Below are 20,764 nucleotides of genomic sequence, written 5' to 3' on the forward strand. Positions count from 1 at the left end.
ATCATTTTGAAGGCTTGCTGGATGGTCAGCATTCAATATCAACTCTTTATTCCTTCCGTAGATGTTACCTGACCTGCTTTTTTTCCTCCAGCATTTTGTGTGTGTGTTATTCCAGAATCTACACAATCTCTTGTGTATATGTTCACCATTCATTACCCATTGGACTCATTAACTGAGTGCAGTGAAATGAAACTCAAGTGATGCGTTTTACTTGTTTATTTCATAACAACAAAAATCATCCTGTCCTTAAATGAAATGTGTGTGTAAGGACTATAAACAGATCCAAATGGATCACAAGAATGGAATGGGGAATGGAGAAGGACTAGAGCTAGTTTGGTGAATGTATATGGAAGGAAAATTGGACAGGAGTTCAGTGGAATGGGAAAATCACCCAGTGGATGGTACAATCATCCGGACCAGAGGAACTGCAACCTAGAGTTCTGAAAGAGGTAGTGTTGGAGATTGTGGTAGCATTAGAAATGATCTTCCAGAAATCATTGGACTCTGGCATGGTGCCAGAGGACTGGAAAATTACAAATGTTGCTCCACTCTTTAAGGAAGTAGGAAGGTGGCAGTAAGGAAGTTATAGACCAGTTAGCCTGACCTCAGTGGCTGGGAAGATGTTAGAGACAATTGTTAAGTATGAGGTGATGGAGTACTTGGTGACACAGGACAAGATAGTACAAAGTCATCCTGCCTGATGAACCTGTTGGAATTTTTTGTGGAGAATACAAGTAGGATAGATGAAGGGGATGCAGCAGATGTATATTCAGACTTTCAGAAAGCCACATGATGCTGCTTACCTAGTTAAGAGTCCATAGTATTACAGGGAAGTTACTAACAGGTTTACAGCATTGGCTGATTGGTAGGAGGCAGCGAGTGGGAATAAAAGGATCCTTTTCTGGTTGGCTGCCAGTGACTAGTGGTGTTCCATAGGGGTTGAGTTGGGACCACTTTTATATGCTGTATATCAATGATTTAGATGATGGAATAGATGGTTTTGTTGCCAAGTTTGCAGATGACATGAAGATTGTTAGAGGGGCAGATAGTGTTGAGGAAACAGGTAGGTTGCAGAAGGACTTAGAAAAGTTAGGAGAATGGGCAAGGAAGTTGCAAATGAAATACAATTTTGGAAAATACATGGTCATGCACTTCGGTAGTAGAAATAAATGTGTAGACTATTTTCTAAATGGGGAGAAAATCAAAAAGGCTGAGATACGTATGGACTTGGGAGTCCTTGTGCAGAACACCCTGAAGGTTAACTTGCAGGTTGAGTTGGTGATGAGGAAGGCAAATGCAATGTTAGCATTCATTTCTAAAGGTGTAAAAAACAAGAGCAAGGATGTGATGCTGAGGCTTTATAAGGCACTGGTGACGCCTCACCTTGAGTATTGTGAATGATTATGAGCCCCTCATCATAGAAAAAATGCGCTGACTTTGGAGAGGGTCCAGAGGACGTTCACAAGGATGATTCCAGGAATGAAAGGGTTATCATAGGAGGAACGTTTAATGGCTCTGCGTCTGTACTTGCTGGAATTCAGAAGGATGGGGGTGGGGGGGATCTCATTGAAATCTTTTGAATATTGAAAGGCCAAGACAGTAGATGTGGAAAGGATGTTCCCCATGGTGGGAGAGTCTAGGACAAGAGGGCACAGCCTCAGGATAGAGGGGTGCCCTTTCAAAACAGATGTGGAGAAATTTCTTTAGCCACAGGGTGATGAAGTTGTGGAATTTGCAGCTGTGTTACTGGGTGTATTTAAGGCTGAGATTGATAGGTTCTTGATTGGACATGGCATCAAAGGTTATGGGGAGAAGGCCAGGAACTGGGGTTGAGAAGGAGATAGAAATAAAGGATCAGCCATGATTGAATGGCAGAGCAGACTTAATGGGCCAGATGGCCTAATTCTGCTCCTATGTCTTAGTCTTATGGTCTATGGAAAAGAACGTGAGGTGAAAATTGAACAATGTGAGGGTGAGGTATGATTTATAACCAGATAACCATATAACAATTACATCATGGAAACAGGCCATCTCGGCCCTTCTAGTCCGTGCCGAACACTTACTCTCACCTAGTCCCACACAACCTGCACTCAGCCCATAACCTACCATTCCTTTCCTGTCCATATACCTATCCAATTTAAAAAAGAGAGGAAGTAGATCTGCAGTAATAATTGATTCCCTGGAGTGCAGGAGAAGGAGGGAAGATTTGATAGAGGTATAAAAAATTTAATGGGTGTAGACAGATATAATCAGGCATTTTCCATTGTGTTAGTGAGCCTAGAACCCAAGATAATAGGTTAAGGGTGGAAAGTAAAATATTTAAGAGGAATGTGAGGGTGTATTTATTCGCTCAGAGGGTAGTGAGTGTGTGGAATGAGCTGCCAGTGGAAAGAGTGGATATGGGTTTGATTTCAATGTTAAAGAAATGTTTGGATAAATGCATTAATAGGTGGGTTTTGGAGGGCTATCATCCAGGTGCAGGTTGATGGGATTGGGCACTAGATGGGCCTAAGGGCCTGTTTCTTTGCTGTACTGTTCTGTGACTCTGCAAGGACTTCCATTATGTGGATAGACTTGTGAAAGGAAGGTTGTTCTCCCACCTGACAGAAGTGGTGTGAGAAAATCTGACAGCCACAGAGGAACTGTTTCCAGTGGCAGAGGATTAACAACTGATGATAAATAGCAAAAGCTCCAAAGTGACCAGAGGAAAACCATTTTCTTTTTCCTTCAGCAGTGGTTTGGAATGCATTGCTGGAGCCTATGGTAGATGCACATTCAGCAGGGAGTTGGTTAAGGACCAGAAATGGAAGTATTTCCATGACTATCGGGTAAGGCTCACAGTGAGCTGGATTAGACTTGCAAGAGGCCATTGTGAAGGAGGAAAGTGTCTGTTTTGACCCATCATTCAGTAAATATATTTCACTTAATGCAATAGAGATACAAACCAATGAGGAAATGCCAATCAATTAATTTTTATTAATGAGACAGAATTTGACTGATTCTGTTTTTTAACCTGTTTGGTTAGTGTTAATGCCTTCACCTCTTTCTATCCCTGAAAGCTCCCTGCCACCTCTCCCACCACCCTTGCCACCTGCCTGTGTCTACTTTACGATTCTCCCATAACACATTACCAGATGCCATCCACTCCCCCTGACAGACTTTGTCCGAGCTGGTTACTCACATGGACTCTATTGAAATTAATGGTCCTTTGTATTTTCCACCAGGTTAGATCTGGCTCAGCACTTGAAAATGAGGAATCCCAGCAAGACTGGGGCCCATCACTGGACTCAGCAGCTAAGACATCCAATGATGGATGGGATTTCTTTGGTTAAAGCCAGCCAATATAACTGGGCTGTAATTCTTTACTTGACCACATGGGGGCTCTCCCTCGCTGTTTTACAGTCTCAAGAATTTCTAAAGAGATTGGGCAATTCTAGTAGAATTTGCTAAAGCAAGATATCATGATAAAGGATCTAGTGCTTTCCCTGTGTATATGACAAATAAACTCTTGGGCTTCCTTCAGGGTACAGGTATCAATTTTAACCAATATTCCAATGACAATCTTTGACCTCAGCAGAGGTGATTTATACTCCCATCATCTGTCCCTCCTTACTGGTTAGTCTTCATCCAACCAGGTTGTGTAGTCCCACCTAGTTTACAATTGAATTCCAGTTCATGCCCATGCATCGTCCCTGATGAAGATGGCAGAGTTTGTCATCAAAACGTCAGCTAAAATTGATACCTGTGCCCGGATGGAAGCTTGAGAAGAGTTTATTTGTCAAGTGACATGATTTCAATTAATTCCAAATTGCTTGTTTTCAGGATAAAATTTATTTATTAAGGTTTATTTATGAGTAAAAAATCTGTTGCATTTATAAACACTGGCTGGAGTTAATCAGCGTCTTGTTGCGATTACTACTGTCGATAATCCTGGCCTCTGTTTTATTCTTTTCTCTTTCATTCTCTTTCAGGAGGGTACATCCGTGGTGGTAATGGATGGCAAAACTACCAACCTAACAGCAGGAGACAGCCTTCTTGTGCCAGTAAAGATGAAGTAAGTGTATTACAGTGTGAAAGGAGACCCTGTGCCCTGTGAGTTCCGACTGACTCTGTGTAAAAACTATCCGGCTATCTTACCCATCACCCATTCTTTCTCCATAAGTGTACAAGGATGGCCTAGCAATGTAGTGTTTAATCATGGTTACATCTTCAATGCATTTTCCTTTTTCCCGTGTAGCCAGTCCCCAACCCCGACCCCACATATTCATCAATGTTCACAAAGGAAAAGGACACGAGGGATTGTGAGGGAACGGTATGCTGATATACTGAGGAATTTTGATATCAAGAAGCGACAGTTTGGGTCTCTTGAATAACAGTGGGGTTGAGAAGTCCCCAGGGACTAATGGAAGCGATCCCAGATTATTGAAGGAAGCAAGAGGGGAGATTATGGTTTTGATAGAGATCTCTGTAACCGAGAGGATATAGATATGCTGGGAATAGGGCTCAGGAAATGGCAGAAGGAGCTGGTCCTGACAAGTATGAAGCAATAGAATTAAATAGTCCAGAAACAGGCTGTTCAGCCCATCTCACCCATGCCAACCAAGATGCCTGCATGAGCTAGTCCTCCTTGCCTGCATTTGGCCCATATCCCTCTGTCATGTACTCATCTAACTAGTCTTCTAAATGCCTCCATCACTTCTTTCCATACAATGGCCAACATCTGTGTGGAGAAAGTTGCTCTTCAGGTCTTTTTAAATATTCTCTCACTTTAAATCAATGCCCTCTAATTTACTGTGGGGGATAATGACTCTGAATACTCACTATGTCTGTGACCCTCATGATTTCTCAGCCTTCAGTGTTCCTAAGGAAATAGTCCCAGCCTATTCAGCCTCTCCTATTCACAAGACAAAGGAGCAGAAGTAGGCCATTCGGCCCATCGAGTTTGCTCCACCACTCCTCCATGAGCTAAACTGTTCTCCCATCTACTTCCAATTTCTGGCTTTTTCCCCATCTTCCTTGATATCCTGACTAATTAGATACCTATCAATCTCCTCCTTAAACACCCTCAATGATTGGGCCTCCACAGCTGTATGTGGCAACGAATTCCATAAATCCACGACCCTCTGGCTAAAAAAAATTCTCCTCCTCTCTGTTTTAAAACCTCTAATTCTAAGACTGTGGCCTCTTGTCCTGGACTCACCCACTAAGGGAAACAGCCTTTCCGCATCTACTCTGTCTAACCCTTTCAACATTCGAAATGTTTCTATTAAATCCCCTCTCATTCTTCTATACTCTAATGAATACAGTCCAAGAGCCGACAAACACTCCTCACATGTTTGTCCCTGCATTCCAGAAATCATCCTCGCAAATCTTCTCTGAATTCTCTCCAACATCAGTACATCCCTTCTAAGACGGGGGGCCCAAAACTGCACACAGTATTCCAAATGAGATCTCACCAGTGCCCCATAGAGCCTCATCAACACCTCCTTACTCTTATACACTATTCCTCTTGAAATGAATGCCAACATAGCATTTGCTTTCCTTACTGCCGATCCAACCTGGTGGTTAACATTTAGGGTATCCTGCACGAGGACCCCCAAGTCCCTTTGCAGTTCCGATTTTTGAAATTTCTCCCCACCTATTTAATAATCTACCCGATTATTTCTTCTCCAAAATGTACAACTGTACATTTCTTAACATTGTATCTCATCTGCCATTTCTTTGCCCACTCTCCTAAACTGACCAAGTGTCTCTAACCTTTCCGTTTCTTCAACACTTCCTGCTCCTCCACCTATCTTGGTATCATCGGCAAAATTGACCACAAAACCATTTAATCCATAATCAAAATCATTGATATACAGTGTAAAAAGAAGCGGCCACACCACCTACCCCTGCGGAACACCACTAGTAACCGGCAACCAACCAGAATAGGATCCCTGTATTCCCACCCTTTGCTTTCTGCCTATCAGCCAATGCTCCACCCATTCCAATATCTTTCCTGTAATTCCATGGGCTCTCATCTTATTAAGCAGCCTCTTATGTGGCACCTTATCGAAGGCCTTTTGAAAATCCAAATATACAACATCCACAGCCTCTCCGTTGTCAACCTTATTTGAGATTACCTCAAAAAATTCCAATAGGTTGGTGAAGCAGGATCTTCCCTTCTTGAAACCATGCTGGCTTGGGCCAATATTGTCATGCACCTCGAGGATCGACTCCAATAACTTTCCAACTACCGATGTCAGACTAATAATAATCTCCAAAGCCACCTCCTTCAGAACCCATGGGTGCACCTCAACTGGTCCGGATATCTATCCTTAGTCCATTGAGCTTCCCAAGCACTTTCTCTCTAGAAATCTTGACTAACTAATTCTATTTTCTGAGACCTCTGGCTATCAGGTATGTTGCTAATGTCTTCCACTGTGAAGACTGATGCAAAATACTCATTTAGTTCCTCTGCCATCTCTTTGTTACCCATTATAATTTCTCCAGCATCATTTTGAATTGGTCCTATATCTACCCGTGTCACTCTTTTACTCTTCGTATATTTTTAAAAAACTCTTAATATCCTTTTTTATGTTAATTGTCAACTTCCTTTCATAATTCATCTTCTCTTTCCAAATGACCACCTTAGTTTCCTTCTGTAAGTTTTTAAAAGTCATTCAGTCCTCAGTTTTCCCACTAATTTTTGCTTCCTTGTACACCGTCTCTTTTGGTTTTATGTTAGCCTTAACCTCTCTCATTAGCCACATTTGTGCCATTTTCCCATTCATGATTTTCTTTTTTCCTGCACTTTCCTTATTTCTTGTAGGAATTTCATCCAATTCTGCTCTACCGTCCCTCCATCTAGCTTGCTTTTCCAATCAACTTGGGCCAGTACCTCTCTCATACCACTGTAATTTCCTTTGTTCCACTGAAATATCGATACACCTGATACCAGCTTCTCCTTTTCAAATTTGGAACTGAACTCAATCATATTATGATCACTACTTCCAAGGGGTTCCACTACCTCTAGCTCCCTAATCGCCTCATATTAGTAGCCAGGATATTCGTACCCTTTGAGATCAGGTGTAACCCATCGTTTTTGTACAAGTCATACCTCCCCCAATATACATCCCAATGATCCAAGAATTTGAAGCCCTGCCCCCTGCATCAGTTAGTTAGCCACACATTCATCTGCTTAATTCTGCTATTCTTACCTTCATTAGTGCGTGCCTCAGGCAGTAATCCTGAGATTATTACTCGGGAGGTCCAGCTTTTCAATTTTCTTTCTAGCTCCCAGTAATCTTCCTTCAGGACCTCCTCTCTTTTTCTGTCTATGTCATTGGTACCAACATGTACCAAGACTTCTGGCTGCTCGCCCTCTCTCCTCAGAATACTCTGGACTGGATCTGAGACATCCCGTATCCTGGCACCAGGGAGGCAACACACCATCCGGGTATCCTTGTCCGGCTCGCAGAATCTCTTGTCTGTTCCCCTCACGATGGAATCCCCTATAACGACGGCATTTCTCCTTGCTCTCTCGATCACGGCACTGGGCAGAGTGCCAGAGTCCCGTTCACTGTGGTCTTCCTCTGTCAGGTCAACCTCTCCAACAGTATCTAAAACGATATAGGGATTTCTGAGGGGGACTGTCACAGAGGTGCTGTCTACTATCTCTCTATAGGTATTATCAATCACCTCCTCACTTTCCCTAATTAGCTGAAGGTCATCGTTGCAGCTCCAGATCCCGAACGCGGTCCTTAAGGAGCCTCATCTCAGTGCACCTGGTGCAGATGTAGTCCTTGGGGAGGCTGGGAGTCTCCCAGGGTCCCCACATCTGGCACTCCAAGCGCAACACTAATCCTAGATGCATACCTCTAATGCTACTGTTATTACTAAATAAATAAACCTGTAACTTATCCCTTTACTATAAGATTCAACAGTTGCAGGAAGCCTCTTCCCGTTTCTGCCTAAGCCCATTGAGCCCTAGCCCTATCACTCTGTACCCTCTCACTCCGCTGCCCGCTGGATATGGCGGTGTTCTTTTTAAGCCTTCCGCGCCCTGAGGTCATGTGCCTGCGCAGTCGTGCCTCTTTTGTCCCAAGTACTGTAGATTCCGGACTACAGAGCGCACCTGATTAAAAGCCGCTGGCTCTAATTTTAGAAATAAAATCAATTTTTTACTTGTAAAGGCCGCACCGGATTTTCGGCCGCAGGTGTCCCACGTTGTAATATGAGATATTTACACAGAAAGATATTACACGTGAGGATTTTTTAACTTTTAATTAAATCCATATGGTAACAAAAACAAATACATATTGCAAATGCTTTTTTTCGAACCGTGCCCGTAACGCGGCTACTTTTAAATATACGTTGCGTATACTTCTTTACTGAACAACATTCCAATATCTCCTAACGACTGGTAAAAAATATATATACTGCAGCCTACCAGGAAAAGTTATTGATCGCCTTTAACTTAAAAGCAGCGTTTTCGCTCCGCCGCTCCCCCCCGCCGTCCCGTTTATCGCAAACGGCATTTAAAAGCAGCGTTTCGCTCGGGTCTAATGCCCCCTCCTTCCCGTTTATCGCAAACCGGTATCCCACAAGACGCGGCGAAACCGGGTGTGACGTCATAGCATCCCGCGATGTAGTACAGAAAACAAATATAGTTAAAACTCTTCTAACTTTAACTAGAAAATGAATTACTAAGCGAAAATATTATAAACTAAATAACTGCCATAAAGGCAGCACAATGCTTTTCTTCGAGTGTTTTCCATGTTGATGAGGGTGAGTACAAATGACTGATTTACAATAATTTAATTGTGAAAGTGCGCTTGATTTATTGTACAATTTCATTGGACCTCTGTGAACTACTCATCAATTTTATTGGTCTACTGTTACGAGGCAAAATGTTTTCGGCGGCATGAAAAAAAAAATGTATTAGCCGCTCCGTATTAAAAGCCGCAAAGTTCAAAGCTGTTCAAAATGTGGGAAAAAAGTAGCGGCTTAAAATCCGGAATCTACGGTAGTTAAAAAAAAATCTGTCTGAATTTTCTCCCGATAAACGGCAACTTACTCCGCTGCCTGCTTGCTGTGAATTGAAAAAACCGTTGAAGATTGCTTCCCTTTTTAAACCTTCCATGGTCTGAGGTCACGCGCCTGCGCAGTTGTGCCTCTTTTGTCCCAAGTTGTCCCTATTAGCTCAAGCCCTCTAGGCCTGGCAACATTCTTGTGGTTTTTACTCGTGAGGTACTGGGCCAAGTTCACTGCCTTTTGTAGTTTTTTTCCATTCAAAGACATCAGTGTTTCCATTCCAGGCCATGATGCAACCAGTCAATATACTCACCTGTACACAGGTAAAGAAGTTATAACATAATGTACCAACTCTTGTACTCAGTGCCCTGACTGTAAAAGGCATGCATGCCAAAAAATTAAAAACCCTTTTTACTTGTGTTGCTGCATTCAGGGAGCTATGCACAACTTGGGCCATTGATCTCTCTTCTATAACATGCTAGGCACTGCCATTCTCTGCCACCCTCGACTCCTACCACCAAACCAAATTTGTATGCCGTTGACGAGCTCACCCTAGATCCCATGTGGGATATTGTTAGAGGCCTTGCCAAATTCTGTATAAATGTACTACACTGCACTCAACAATTATGTTGGTCACCACCTACAATTAAAAGTCAGATTCAAGATATGATTTCCAATGCCATAAATGCCATGCTGACTATCTCTAATGAGGTCTTTCCTTTCCAAATGCAGGTAGTTTCTGTCCCTCAGAATCCCTTCAGTAAATTTCACACCACTGGGATTAGGCTCACTGCACTGTAGTTCCCTGGGTTGCCTTTGAAGCCCTGTTCAAATAAAGGCACAAATATCATCATAGATACAAATATCTCTGCCAGGGCCTCAGAGATTTAGTCACCTTTATGCACTTCAAGACATCCAGCAGCCTTTTCCAATGTGATGTTAAATTGCATCCTTATTCTCTCGCCTGAATTCCCTAGCTTCCAAGATCTTCTCTATTGGTCGGGGCACTGGGTATAAAGGTTGAGAGGTTATCATGGCGCTGTATGCATTTTAGTGGTGGGTGGCCACCTTCAGAGTAATCTGTGCAATTCTAGTCAGCCCTATGGAGATTTGGGGAGGGTTTTGCCTGGATTGGAATATATGACCTGTACGGAGAGGTTGGAAGAAATTCTCCAGAGCTTTAGAGGTTGAAGGATGACCTTATGGAACTGTATAAAAATTGACAAATTTGAGGTAAATGCAGACTTTTTCCCAGGGTGAAAATATCAAATAATAGAGGGAAGAGCTTTAAGATGGCGGTGGGGGGGGGAGTTTAAAGGAGATTTAAGGTTTTATTCTACACAAAGTGTGGTCGATAGCTGCCAGATGACCTGATAGAAGTGGCGATGATAGAAGTATTTAGGCAGGCAAATGAATAGGTACAAAGTATCAACCATGTGAAGACAGATGTGCTGTTTAATTCTGAAGTTTGGTCACCATGACATTGATAGATGAAGGGCCTAGGCTGTTCTGTTCTACATTCCACAAAAATAGAAAAATTCTTTTTCTAGAATCAAGACCCATTTTGCTGCCTTCCCTGCTGGGCTGGAAATGTGCTTTTCAGAAGCCCATTACCCTCTTTGTCCTGATATTACTGTTAACTCAATTTATCTTCTCTCATAAAAACTCTTACACATCTCTGCAACTTCCTGCACATTTAGACTATAATATATAGGAGCAGAACTAGGCCACTTGGCCCTTGGAGTTTGTTCCATCATGGCAGATTTATTATCCTTCTTAATCCCATTCTCCTGTCTCCTCCCAATAACCGTTGATGCCCTGACTAATCAAGAATCTATGAACGCCCAATTTAATTATACCTAAGTGACTTGGTCCAAACAGCCATCTATGGCAATGAATTCCACAGATTCCCCACCTTCTGGCTAAAGAAATTCCTCCTCATCTCTGTTCAAAAAGAATGTCCCTCTGCTCTGAGGCTGTACTCTCTAGTCCTAGACTCACCCAGTATAGGAAACATCCTCTCCATATCCACTATATGATGGCTGGCCTTTCAATAGGTTTCATGAAATCCCACCTCATTCTTTTAAACTCCAATGAATACAGGCTCAGAGCCATCAAGTGCTCCTCAGGTGTTTCGTTCTTGGACTCATTCTCTCTCACTTTTTCCTCAACACTTTCCAATGCCAGCACACCTTTTCCTAGATAAGCGGCCCAAAACTATGCACAATACTCCCAACAGTGGTCTTATCAATGCCTTGCAAAGCCTCAGCATCGTGTCTTTGCTCATACATTCTAGTTCTGTCAAAGTCAATGCTATCACTGTACTTGCTTTCTTTACCGCTGACCGAAGCGGTAGAGAATTCTGCGCAAGGGATCTCAAGTCCCTTTGCAGTTCTGATTTTTGTTAAGCATTCCCATGTGCGGCACCTTGTCATTGGCCTTCTGAAAATCCAAGTGAACAGCATCCTTTGACTCTCGTCTATTCTGCCTGTTATTTCCTCCAAGAGTTCCAACAGAATTGTCAAACAAGATTTTTCTTAAGGAAACCGTATTTGGCTTCTTTTATCACGTGCCTCCAAGTATCCCAAGTGGAATTAATCTATTCTGTGTCTTCCAAATAACCCCCAGATATTCCAGTTATAGCTGTTCTGCCATCATCTATGCTAGTGTCCCCTTCAATCAACTTTGGCTGCTCCTCTCTGATGCCTCTAAATCCGTATACTTCACTGTGACACTGATACATTTCATTTTAACCATATAACCATATAACAATTACAGCACGGAAACAGGCCATCTCGGCCCTTCTAGTCCGTGCTGAACGCTTACTCTCACCTAGTCCCACTGGCCCATACTCAGCCCATAACCCTCCATTCTTTTCCTGTCCATATACCTATCCAATTTTACTTTAAATGACAATACCGAACCTGCCTCTACCACTTCTACTGGAAGCTTGTTCCACACAGTTACCACTCTCTGAGTAAAGAAGTTCCCCCTCGTGTTACCTTTAAACTTTTGCCCCCAACTCTCAACTCATGTCCTCTTGTTTGAATCTCCCCTACTCTCAATGAAAAAAGCCTATCCACGTCAACTCTATCTATCCCCCTCATAATTTTAAATACCTCTATCAACCTTCTACGCTCCAGTGAATAAAGACCTAACTTGTTCAACCTTTCTCTGTAACTTAGGTGCAGAAACCCAGGTAACATTCTAGTAAATCTTCTCTATACTCTCTCTATTTTGTTGACATCCTTATAATTCGGTGACCAGAACTGTACACAAGACTCCAAATTCGGCTTTACCAATGCCTTGTACAATTTTAACGTTACATCCCAACTCCTATACTCAATGCTCTGATTTATAAAGGCCAGCATACCAAAAGCTTTCTTCACCACCCTATCCACATGAGATTCCACCTTCAGGGAACTAAGCACCATTATTCCTAGATCACTCTGTTCTACTGTATTCTTCAATGCCCTACCATTTACCAGGTATGTCCTATTTGGGTTATTCCTACCAAAATGTTGCACCTCACACTTGTCAGCATTAAACTCCATCTGCCATCGTTCAGCCCACTCTTCTAACTGGCCTAAATCTCTCTGCAAGCTTTGAAAACCTACTTCATTATCCACAACACTACCTACCTTAGTATCATCTACATACTTGCTAATCCAATTTACCACCCCATCATCCAGATCATTAATGTATATGACAAACAACATTGGACCCAATACAGATCCCTGAGGCACACAACTAGTCACCGGCCTCCAACCTGACAAACAGTTATCCACCACTACGCTCTGGCATCTCCCATCTAGCCACTGTTGAATCCATTTTACTACTTCAATATTAATGCCTAATAATTGAACCTTCCTAACTAACCTTCCGTGCAGAACCTTGTCAAAGGTCTTACTGAAGTCCACATAGACAACATCCACTGCTTTATCCTCGTCAACTTTCCTTGTAACCTCTTCAAAAAATTCAATAAGATTTGTCAAACATGACCTTCCACGCACAAATCCATGCTTACTGTTCCTAATCAGACCCTGTCTATCCAGATAATTATATATACCATCTCTAAGAATACTTTCAATTAATTTACCCACCACTGACATCAAACTGACAGGCCTATAATTGCTAGGTTTACTCTTAGAACCCTTTTTAAACAATGGAACCACATGAGCAATACGCCAATCCTCCGGCACCATCCCAGTTTCTAATGACATTTGAAATATTTCTGTCAGAGCCCCTGCTATTTCTACACTAACTTCCCTCAAGGTCCTAGAGAATATCCTGTCAGGACCCAGAGATTTATGCACTTTTATATTCCTTAAAAGCGCCAGTACTTCCTCCTCTTTAATCATCATAGTTTCCATAACTTCCCTGCTTGTTTCCCTTACCTTACACAATTCAATATCCTTCTCCTTAGTGAATACCGAAGAAAATAAATTGTTCAAAATCTCCCCCATCTCTTTCGGCTCCACACATAGCTGTCCACTCTGATTCTCTAAGGGATCAATTTTATCCCTCACTATCCTTTTGCTATTAATATAACTGTAGAAACCCCTCGGATTTATTTTCACCTTACTTGCCAAAGCAACCTCGTATCTTCTTTTAGCTTTTCTAATTTCTTTCTTAAGATTCTTCTTACATTCTTTACATTCTTCGAGCACCTCATTTACTCCATGCTGCCTATATTTATTGTAGATATCTCTCTTTTTCCTAACCATGTTTCCAATATCCCTTGAAAACCATGGCTCTCTCAAACTTTTAACCTTTCCTTTCAACCTAACAGGAACATAAAGATTCTGTACCCTCAAAATTTCATCTTTAAATGACCTCCATTTTCTCTATTACATCCTTCCCATAAAACAAATTGTCCCAATCCACTCCTTCTAAATCCTTTTGCATCTCCTCAAAGTTAACCTTTCTCCAATCAAAAATCTTAACCCTGGGTCCAGTCCTATCCTTCTCCATAATTATATTGAAACTAATGGCATTGTGATCACTGGACCCAAAGTGCTCCTCAACACATACCTCCGTCACTGGACCTATTTCATTCCCTAACAGAAAATCCAACACTGCCCCTTCTCTAGTTGGTACCTCTATGTATTGCTGCAAAAAACTATCCTGCACACATTTTACAAACTCCAAACCATCCATCCCTTTTACAGTATGGGCTTTCCAGTCTATATGTGGAAAATTAAAATCTGCCACAATCACAACCCTGTGCTTACTACAAATATCTGCTATCTCCTTGCAAATTTGCTCCTCCAATTCTTGCTCCCCATTGGGTGGTCTATAATACACCCCTATGTGTTACTACACCTTTCCCACTCCTCAATTCCACCCAAGTAGTCTCCCTAGACGATCCCTCTAATCTATCCTGCCAGAGCACCGCTGTAATATTTTCTCTGACAAGCAACGCAACACCTCCCTCTCTTGTCCCTCCGATTCTATCACACCTGAAGCAACAAAATCCAGGAATATTTAGTTGCCAATCACACCCCTCCTGCAACCATGTTTTACTAAAAGCTACAACATCGTATTTCCAGGTATAAATCCACGCTCTAAGCTCATCCACCTTTCTTACAATGCTCCTAGCATTAAAATAAATGCATTTAAGAAATTCTCCACCTGTTCCTCACTGTTTATCTCTAACAGTACAAAGAACTTTACTGTCTTCTTTTTCTTCCTTCTCCCATACATCTGTTCCTACACTCTGATTCCCCTCCCCCCGTATCTAGTTTAAATCCACTGCAGCCTCTCTAGCAAACCTACCTGCAAGAATATTTGTCCCCCTCCAGTTTAGATGTAAACCGTCCCGCCGGAACAGGTCCCACCTTCCCTGGAAAACTGCCCAATTATCTATAAATCTGAACCCCTCCCTCCTGCACCATGTCTTCAGCTACGTGTTGATCTGCACTATCTTACTATTTCTAAAACCACCTGCACGTGGCACTGGTAGCAATCCTGAGATTGCTATCCTGGAGGTCCTGTCCTTTAACTTGGCACCTAGCTCCCTAAATTCACCTTTCAGGACCTCCTCACTCTTCCTACCCACGTCATTGGTCCCTACATGGACCACGACATCTGGCTGCTCACCCTCCCTCTTGAGAATACTGAGAACTCGATCCGAGAGGCAACAGACCATCCGGGATTCTCAATCTCTCCCACAGAACCTCCTATCTGTCCCCCTAACTATCAAATCCACTATCACTACTGCTCTCCTGTTTTCCCTCCTTCCCTTCTGAGAGGGTCCAGTCTTGGTGCCAGAGACTCAACCACTGCAACTTGTCCCTGGTAGGTCATCCCAACCAACAGTATCCAAAACAGTATACTTATTGTTGATGGGACGGCCACAGGGGTGCTCTGCTCTTCCTGTCTATTCCCCTTCCCTCTCTTGACAGTCACCCAACTACCTGTCTCCTGACTCCTAGGGGTGACTATCTCCCTGAAACTCCTGTCTATTTCTGCCTCTGCCTCCCGAATGATCCGAAGTTCATCCAGCTCCAGTTCCCTAACACGGTTTGTCAGGAGCTGCAGCTGGATGCACCTTTTGCAGGTGTAGTCATCAGGGACAGCTGTGCTCGCCCTGACTTCCCACATACTGCAAACGGAGCACTCAACTGCCCTAACTGCTGCCTCCATTACCTACTCCTAATCTAATTAGATTAATTAAAGGAGCGTACCCGGCCTTACCTCACCTGGAGTGAAAATCATACTCAGCCTCTGCTTGCTTTTTAAATTCCCCTGCTGATCTCAGAGGCCATCCTTCACACGCTTGCGCAGTCATGCCCCGTTAAAGCCTCGCCTCTGCCTGTTTCTCGCCAAAGCCTGATTGAGCCAAAGCTATCCCAGTCTGCTTCAGTCCACTCTGACGATGGCCGCTGTACATGGCGGTCTTTCTTTTAAACCTTTGGCACGCTATGTCACATGCCTGTGCAGTCTAGCCTCTTTGCCCCGATCATTAAAAAAAATCAGCTTCTCTCTGAGCTTCTTCTACCTCTTCCCTCTCCACCTCTTGCTTCGATTTAAATTTTAGCTTCTTCCTATCAAGCTGCAGCGTGAATTCTACCATACTTTGATCACTACCTTCAAAGGATTCCTTTACTTGAAGCTCCCTAATCAAATCTGGTTCATTACACAACACCCAATACAGAAATGCCTTTTCCCTAGTTGGCTCAACCACAAGCCTCCTGGATGGTCCTGAGTGTGTCCTGCTCCAGCTCCAGTTTCTTGCACATTGTCAGTCAAGAGCGTAAGTTGAGACACATCCCACAGATGCAGTCATCAGGGAGCCTATTAGTTAGCCTGAAATCACTCGTCTCACAAGAGGAGCATTCTACTGCCTGAACTACAATTTTTATACCTTTAACTTCTCAACCTGTTGAACCAAAGCCTGACCACTGTAGCATTGTCCGCTCACACAGTGGTAACTCTGCTTAAACCTTGATGCTTTTTCAAGTCAAGTCAAGTTTATTGTCATTTCAACCGTAAACTGCTGGTACAGTACACAGTAAAAACGAAACAACGTTCCTCCAGGACCCTGGTGCTCCATGAAACAACACAAAACTACACTAGACTATGTGAGACAGCACAAGGCTACACTAGACTATGTAAAACAAAATAAAAACTGCACTAGACTACAATAGGGGACTGTTGGCCCCTGATAAGTTACTATTAACCCAACCAATCTCCCACTAAGCCAATTAATTTCCAAAGGTCCCGCTTGCTTTAAAAACTGGCACATAAAGTCCACAGGGAAGTGTCACCATCTCACTCCCTGATCTGCTACAGACTCACTACCCTAACAGATCAAGCTAAGTGTGACACATACCTTCTTCGCTACCCAGTTTAGCCAGATTGCCACTTTCAGAGACCAATGTACCCTTTTGATTTGCTATTCTACAGCAGCCCCAGGATCAAAGTGGACTTCTCTCACCCCACTCTTAGAACATAGCCTCAAGATGGCATTTGGTAGAAGAATCTAAAACTAGAGGGCATAGATTTAGGGTGAGAGGGGGAAATATTTAAAGGTGACCCGAGAGGCAAGTTTTCCCACACAGAGGTTGACGGGCATGTGAAATGAGAGCTCACTAGGAATTTTTTAGTCCTGATGTGTGACAGCTGTGAAGCAGTTTTGTTCATCTACGCACCAGCAGTAATTCCACCTCTTGTGAATGAGGCTGGTGTCAGCAAAGGAATTTGCTCAGGTATGAGCCCAGACTGCAGAGGTCTACCATCCCCACCCCAGCTAACAATGGGAAAAAAAGTTTTGATGCAACACTGTTCCAAATAGGTTTTGTACTTTAATCTGTTTTTTTTGCAGCAGATTATGACCTATGAACATGTATTATAAATTATGGAGAACAATGATAGATTAAAAATTATGGACAGGTAGCAAATCCTTATATTGCTGGCACTACCTGAACCCCATGAAAGAATTTAAGCAAAAATAATTTCTTTCCAGCTGGACGTCTATGTGCAAAAATTAGATGCAGAAAACCCACTTGATTATTTTTCTTCCCTCTTGCTAACTGCAGGTAAATTGTTACCACCCTGCCATCACCTTGGCTGAAGACCATTAACTCAGAGGGATTAGGAGGTTTTCAAGATTCTATTCCTGCTCCACGCCCATAATGCTGCTGGGGAAAGAGAACGCATGCATATTCAGTTTAAGCCTGTTAACATTTTGTTTATATTCCAGGTACACTTGGAAAAGGGCTGAAGGAACTGTTGCCCTTCGTGTCATTCAGGACCCAGCAAGGAAGAGACCCTATACTAAATAAGATGCCTCACAGCACAGAATAATCTTTATCTAGTTTACTTGAATAATTGAGAATTAATATTTAAGATTGCAAATACAAATTTTGGATAGATAGATTCATTAATACCAAGGTTTTAAAATCATGAAAAGGAAGGGAAACAATTACATTATTCTATCAATCATGTTGTGAACAGAATTACAAAAATATTTAAAACAAATTAGATCAAAATCAATTTGCAATCAAACATCTTAATTGCGAGTCATTGCTTTGTTGTCGTAATACTGTAGTATGTAATTTGTCATTGTTAATTGCATCATATGCAATCTTTGCAAGTAAAAATCCCAAAGTCTGAAAAATAAAACACCACCACAGCTGTGGAAAATCTGAAACAATACAGGAAATGCTAATGTAATTCTCAAAAGATAAGGCAAAGTCTGTAAAGGAAGAAACAAGAGTTACGTAAGGTCATTCATCAGCTCCTAGCAAGGAAAAGATCCTGTGGTCAATAAGTTCTTAAGGCATAGATAGTTTTGGTTGGAACTGATCCTGGCTGACCAACTTAATGGAATTTTTCAAAGAGGAAGAAGACATGTTATTGTGGGCAATATGGTTGATAGATCCTAAATAGACTTCAGTAAGGTCTTGTATAAGAGAGAAGGTTTGAGCTCATTTCACAAAGGGCTTGTTAATAGAAGGCAGTGGTTAATGATGGGAGTGAAAAATTAACAAAAAACAAAGGAAGATGCTGGAATTCTGAGATAAATTGGGAAGTGGTGGAGGATTTTTGTGGTGAACCAAAAGAATTGGTGCTGGGACCCTTGCAGTTCTCCATTAATATAAATTTTAATAATATCTATTTGTTTGTAAATAATAGGCCCTTCGAGCTGCACTGCCCAGCAACCCCCTGAATTCATCCCAGCCAAATCACAGGACAATTTACAATGACCGATTAACCTACCAACTAGAACATCTTTGGACTGTGGGAGAAAACCTATGCGGAACAAAGATACTCCTTACAGGCAGCAGCAGGAATTCAACCTGGGTCACCTATACAGTGCTGGCCTTAATGGTTGAAAGTTGCTAATTAATAATTATCTTTTTGGCTTTACCACTGTCCGTAATCTTGGCCTCTGCTTAAATATAAATATGGAAGATAGAATCAGTAATCTTAAGATTATACAAAAATTAATGCTGTTCAGAGATGGTAGTGGGAGGTTACAGGAAGATATCAAAAAGTAAAATTTGCAGACCAAAGGCAGATGAAACTGATAAGGTGTGAGGTGGTGCACTTCACTGAGGATTTGATAGAGTAGGACGTACACAATATAAGGCAGGGCCACGGGGAATACTGAGCATGCCAGAGGTGGCCACACAGGTGAGGTGGTGAAGCTGTAAGGGATGCGTGTTTCCATTGGCTGGGCTACAGCAGGGAGATTGGTGGTTGTCTGTCATATCTAACCACCGTGGGAGAGCTGTTGCACTGGGGCAGTTTCACTCTCTGCACCTTGGAAGTCTGGGTCCAAAGGTACGAGTAGTCATAACGACTGAGGGTTTCCTTGGATTACAGTGGATGACCATAAATTCTTCTGTGCTTTGTCATGCCCTTCGTTCTCCAGGAAGCGTTGTAGCATCGTTGGATCTCACTGTAGATTTCAGCCGCAGGAGCTGACTTTGCATGCAATCGGGCCATTAGCTCACATGATAAGTGGAGCAGAATTAGGCCACCTGGCCCATCGAGTCTGATGTGGTTGATCCAATTTTGCTCGCTGTCCTTCTCCTGCCTTACCCCCTCCCCCTGTATCTCTTCATACCCTGACCAATCAAGAATCTATCTACCTTTGCACTATGTCTTTTATATACATACAGACTTCGGCGCTGCCTGCGGCAAAGAATTCCACAGCTTCTGACAGAAGACGTTCCTCCCTATCTGAGTTCTCTATTCTCAGGCTGTGTCGTCTGGTCTGAGACACTCCCACCATGGGAAACATCCTCTCCACATCCACTCTCTCAAGGCCTTTCACCGTTTGATAGGTTTCAATGAGGTCACCATTCATTCCAGCGAACACAGTCCCAAAGCCATCAAATGTTCATATGACAAGCCATTCAGTCCTCGATTCCGATTAACCTACCAATCCTAGGTTAATTTTTGTGCTCCTCTTTTGAACCCTCTCCAGTTTCAGCACATCCTTTCTTATGATAAGGTGCCCAAAACTACTCAGAATACCCCAAGTGAGGACACACCAGTGCTTTATAAAGTCTCGACATTACATCCTTGCTTTTATGTTCTAATCCTCTTGAAATGAATACCAACATCGCATTCGCCTTCCTCACCACAGAATCAACTTGCAAATTAACCTTTAGGGAATCCTGCACAAGGACTCCCAAGTCCCTTTGTACATTAGTTTTTTGTATTTTCTCTCCATTTAGAAAATAGTCAATCCTTACATTTCTTCCACCGAAATGCATGTTCATACACTTCCTGAGACTATATTCCATCAGCCATGTCTTTGCCCATTCTCCTGATCTGTCTATGCCCTATTGTAGCCTCTCTACATCCTCAAAACTAGCTGCCCCTCCACCTATCTTCATATTGTCTGGAAACTTTGCAACAAACCCATCAATTCTATCATCCAGATCATTGACATATAATGTAAAAAGAATCAGTCCCAACAGCACAGACACATCCCTAACTCATCAGGGTGTGAGATCCACTGGTTACCCTCATCTAGTTTGGGCCACGTTGCGAAGCAGTGTTCTAGGGTGTGGCCGCTGTCACATGCAAACAGCTACTTGGAGACACAAGTGAGAACTGAATGCCGGTGGGGACCAAAAATGAGTAAGCTACCCTGGACTGGACAAAACAAGGCCCTTCACCAGAGGTGCTACCACTCTCTGGACACCCCATTCACCTTACAGCGAGATTCCCATGCACCTTCATTCACATTGGATAGCTCATAATCGAAGTATCAAGTGCAGTTCCA

General features: G+C 42.6%; 1 pseudogene; it reads left to right on the forward strand.

Annotated features, from left to right (window-relative positions):
• Positions 1-18,165, forward strand: part of LOC140730123 (3-hydroxyanthranilate 3,4-dioxygenase-like) — a 39,967-nt pseudogene extending 21,802 nt beyond the window's left edge.
• The last annotated feature ends 2,599 nt before the right edge of the window (positions 18,166-20,764 follow it).

This window comes from Hemitrygon akajei, chromosome 7 (assembly GCF_048418815.1).
Source record: "Hemitrygon akajei chromosome 7, sHemAka1.3, whole genome shotgun sequence".
Lineage (NCBI taxonomy): Eukaryota > Metazoa > Chordata > Chondrichthyes > Myliobatiformes > Dasyatidae > Hemitrygon > Hemitrygon akajei.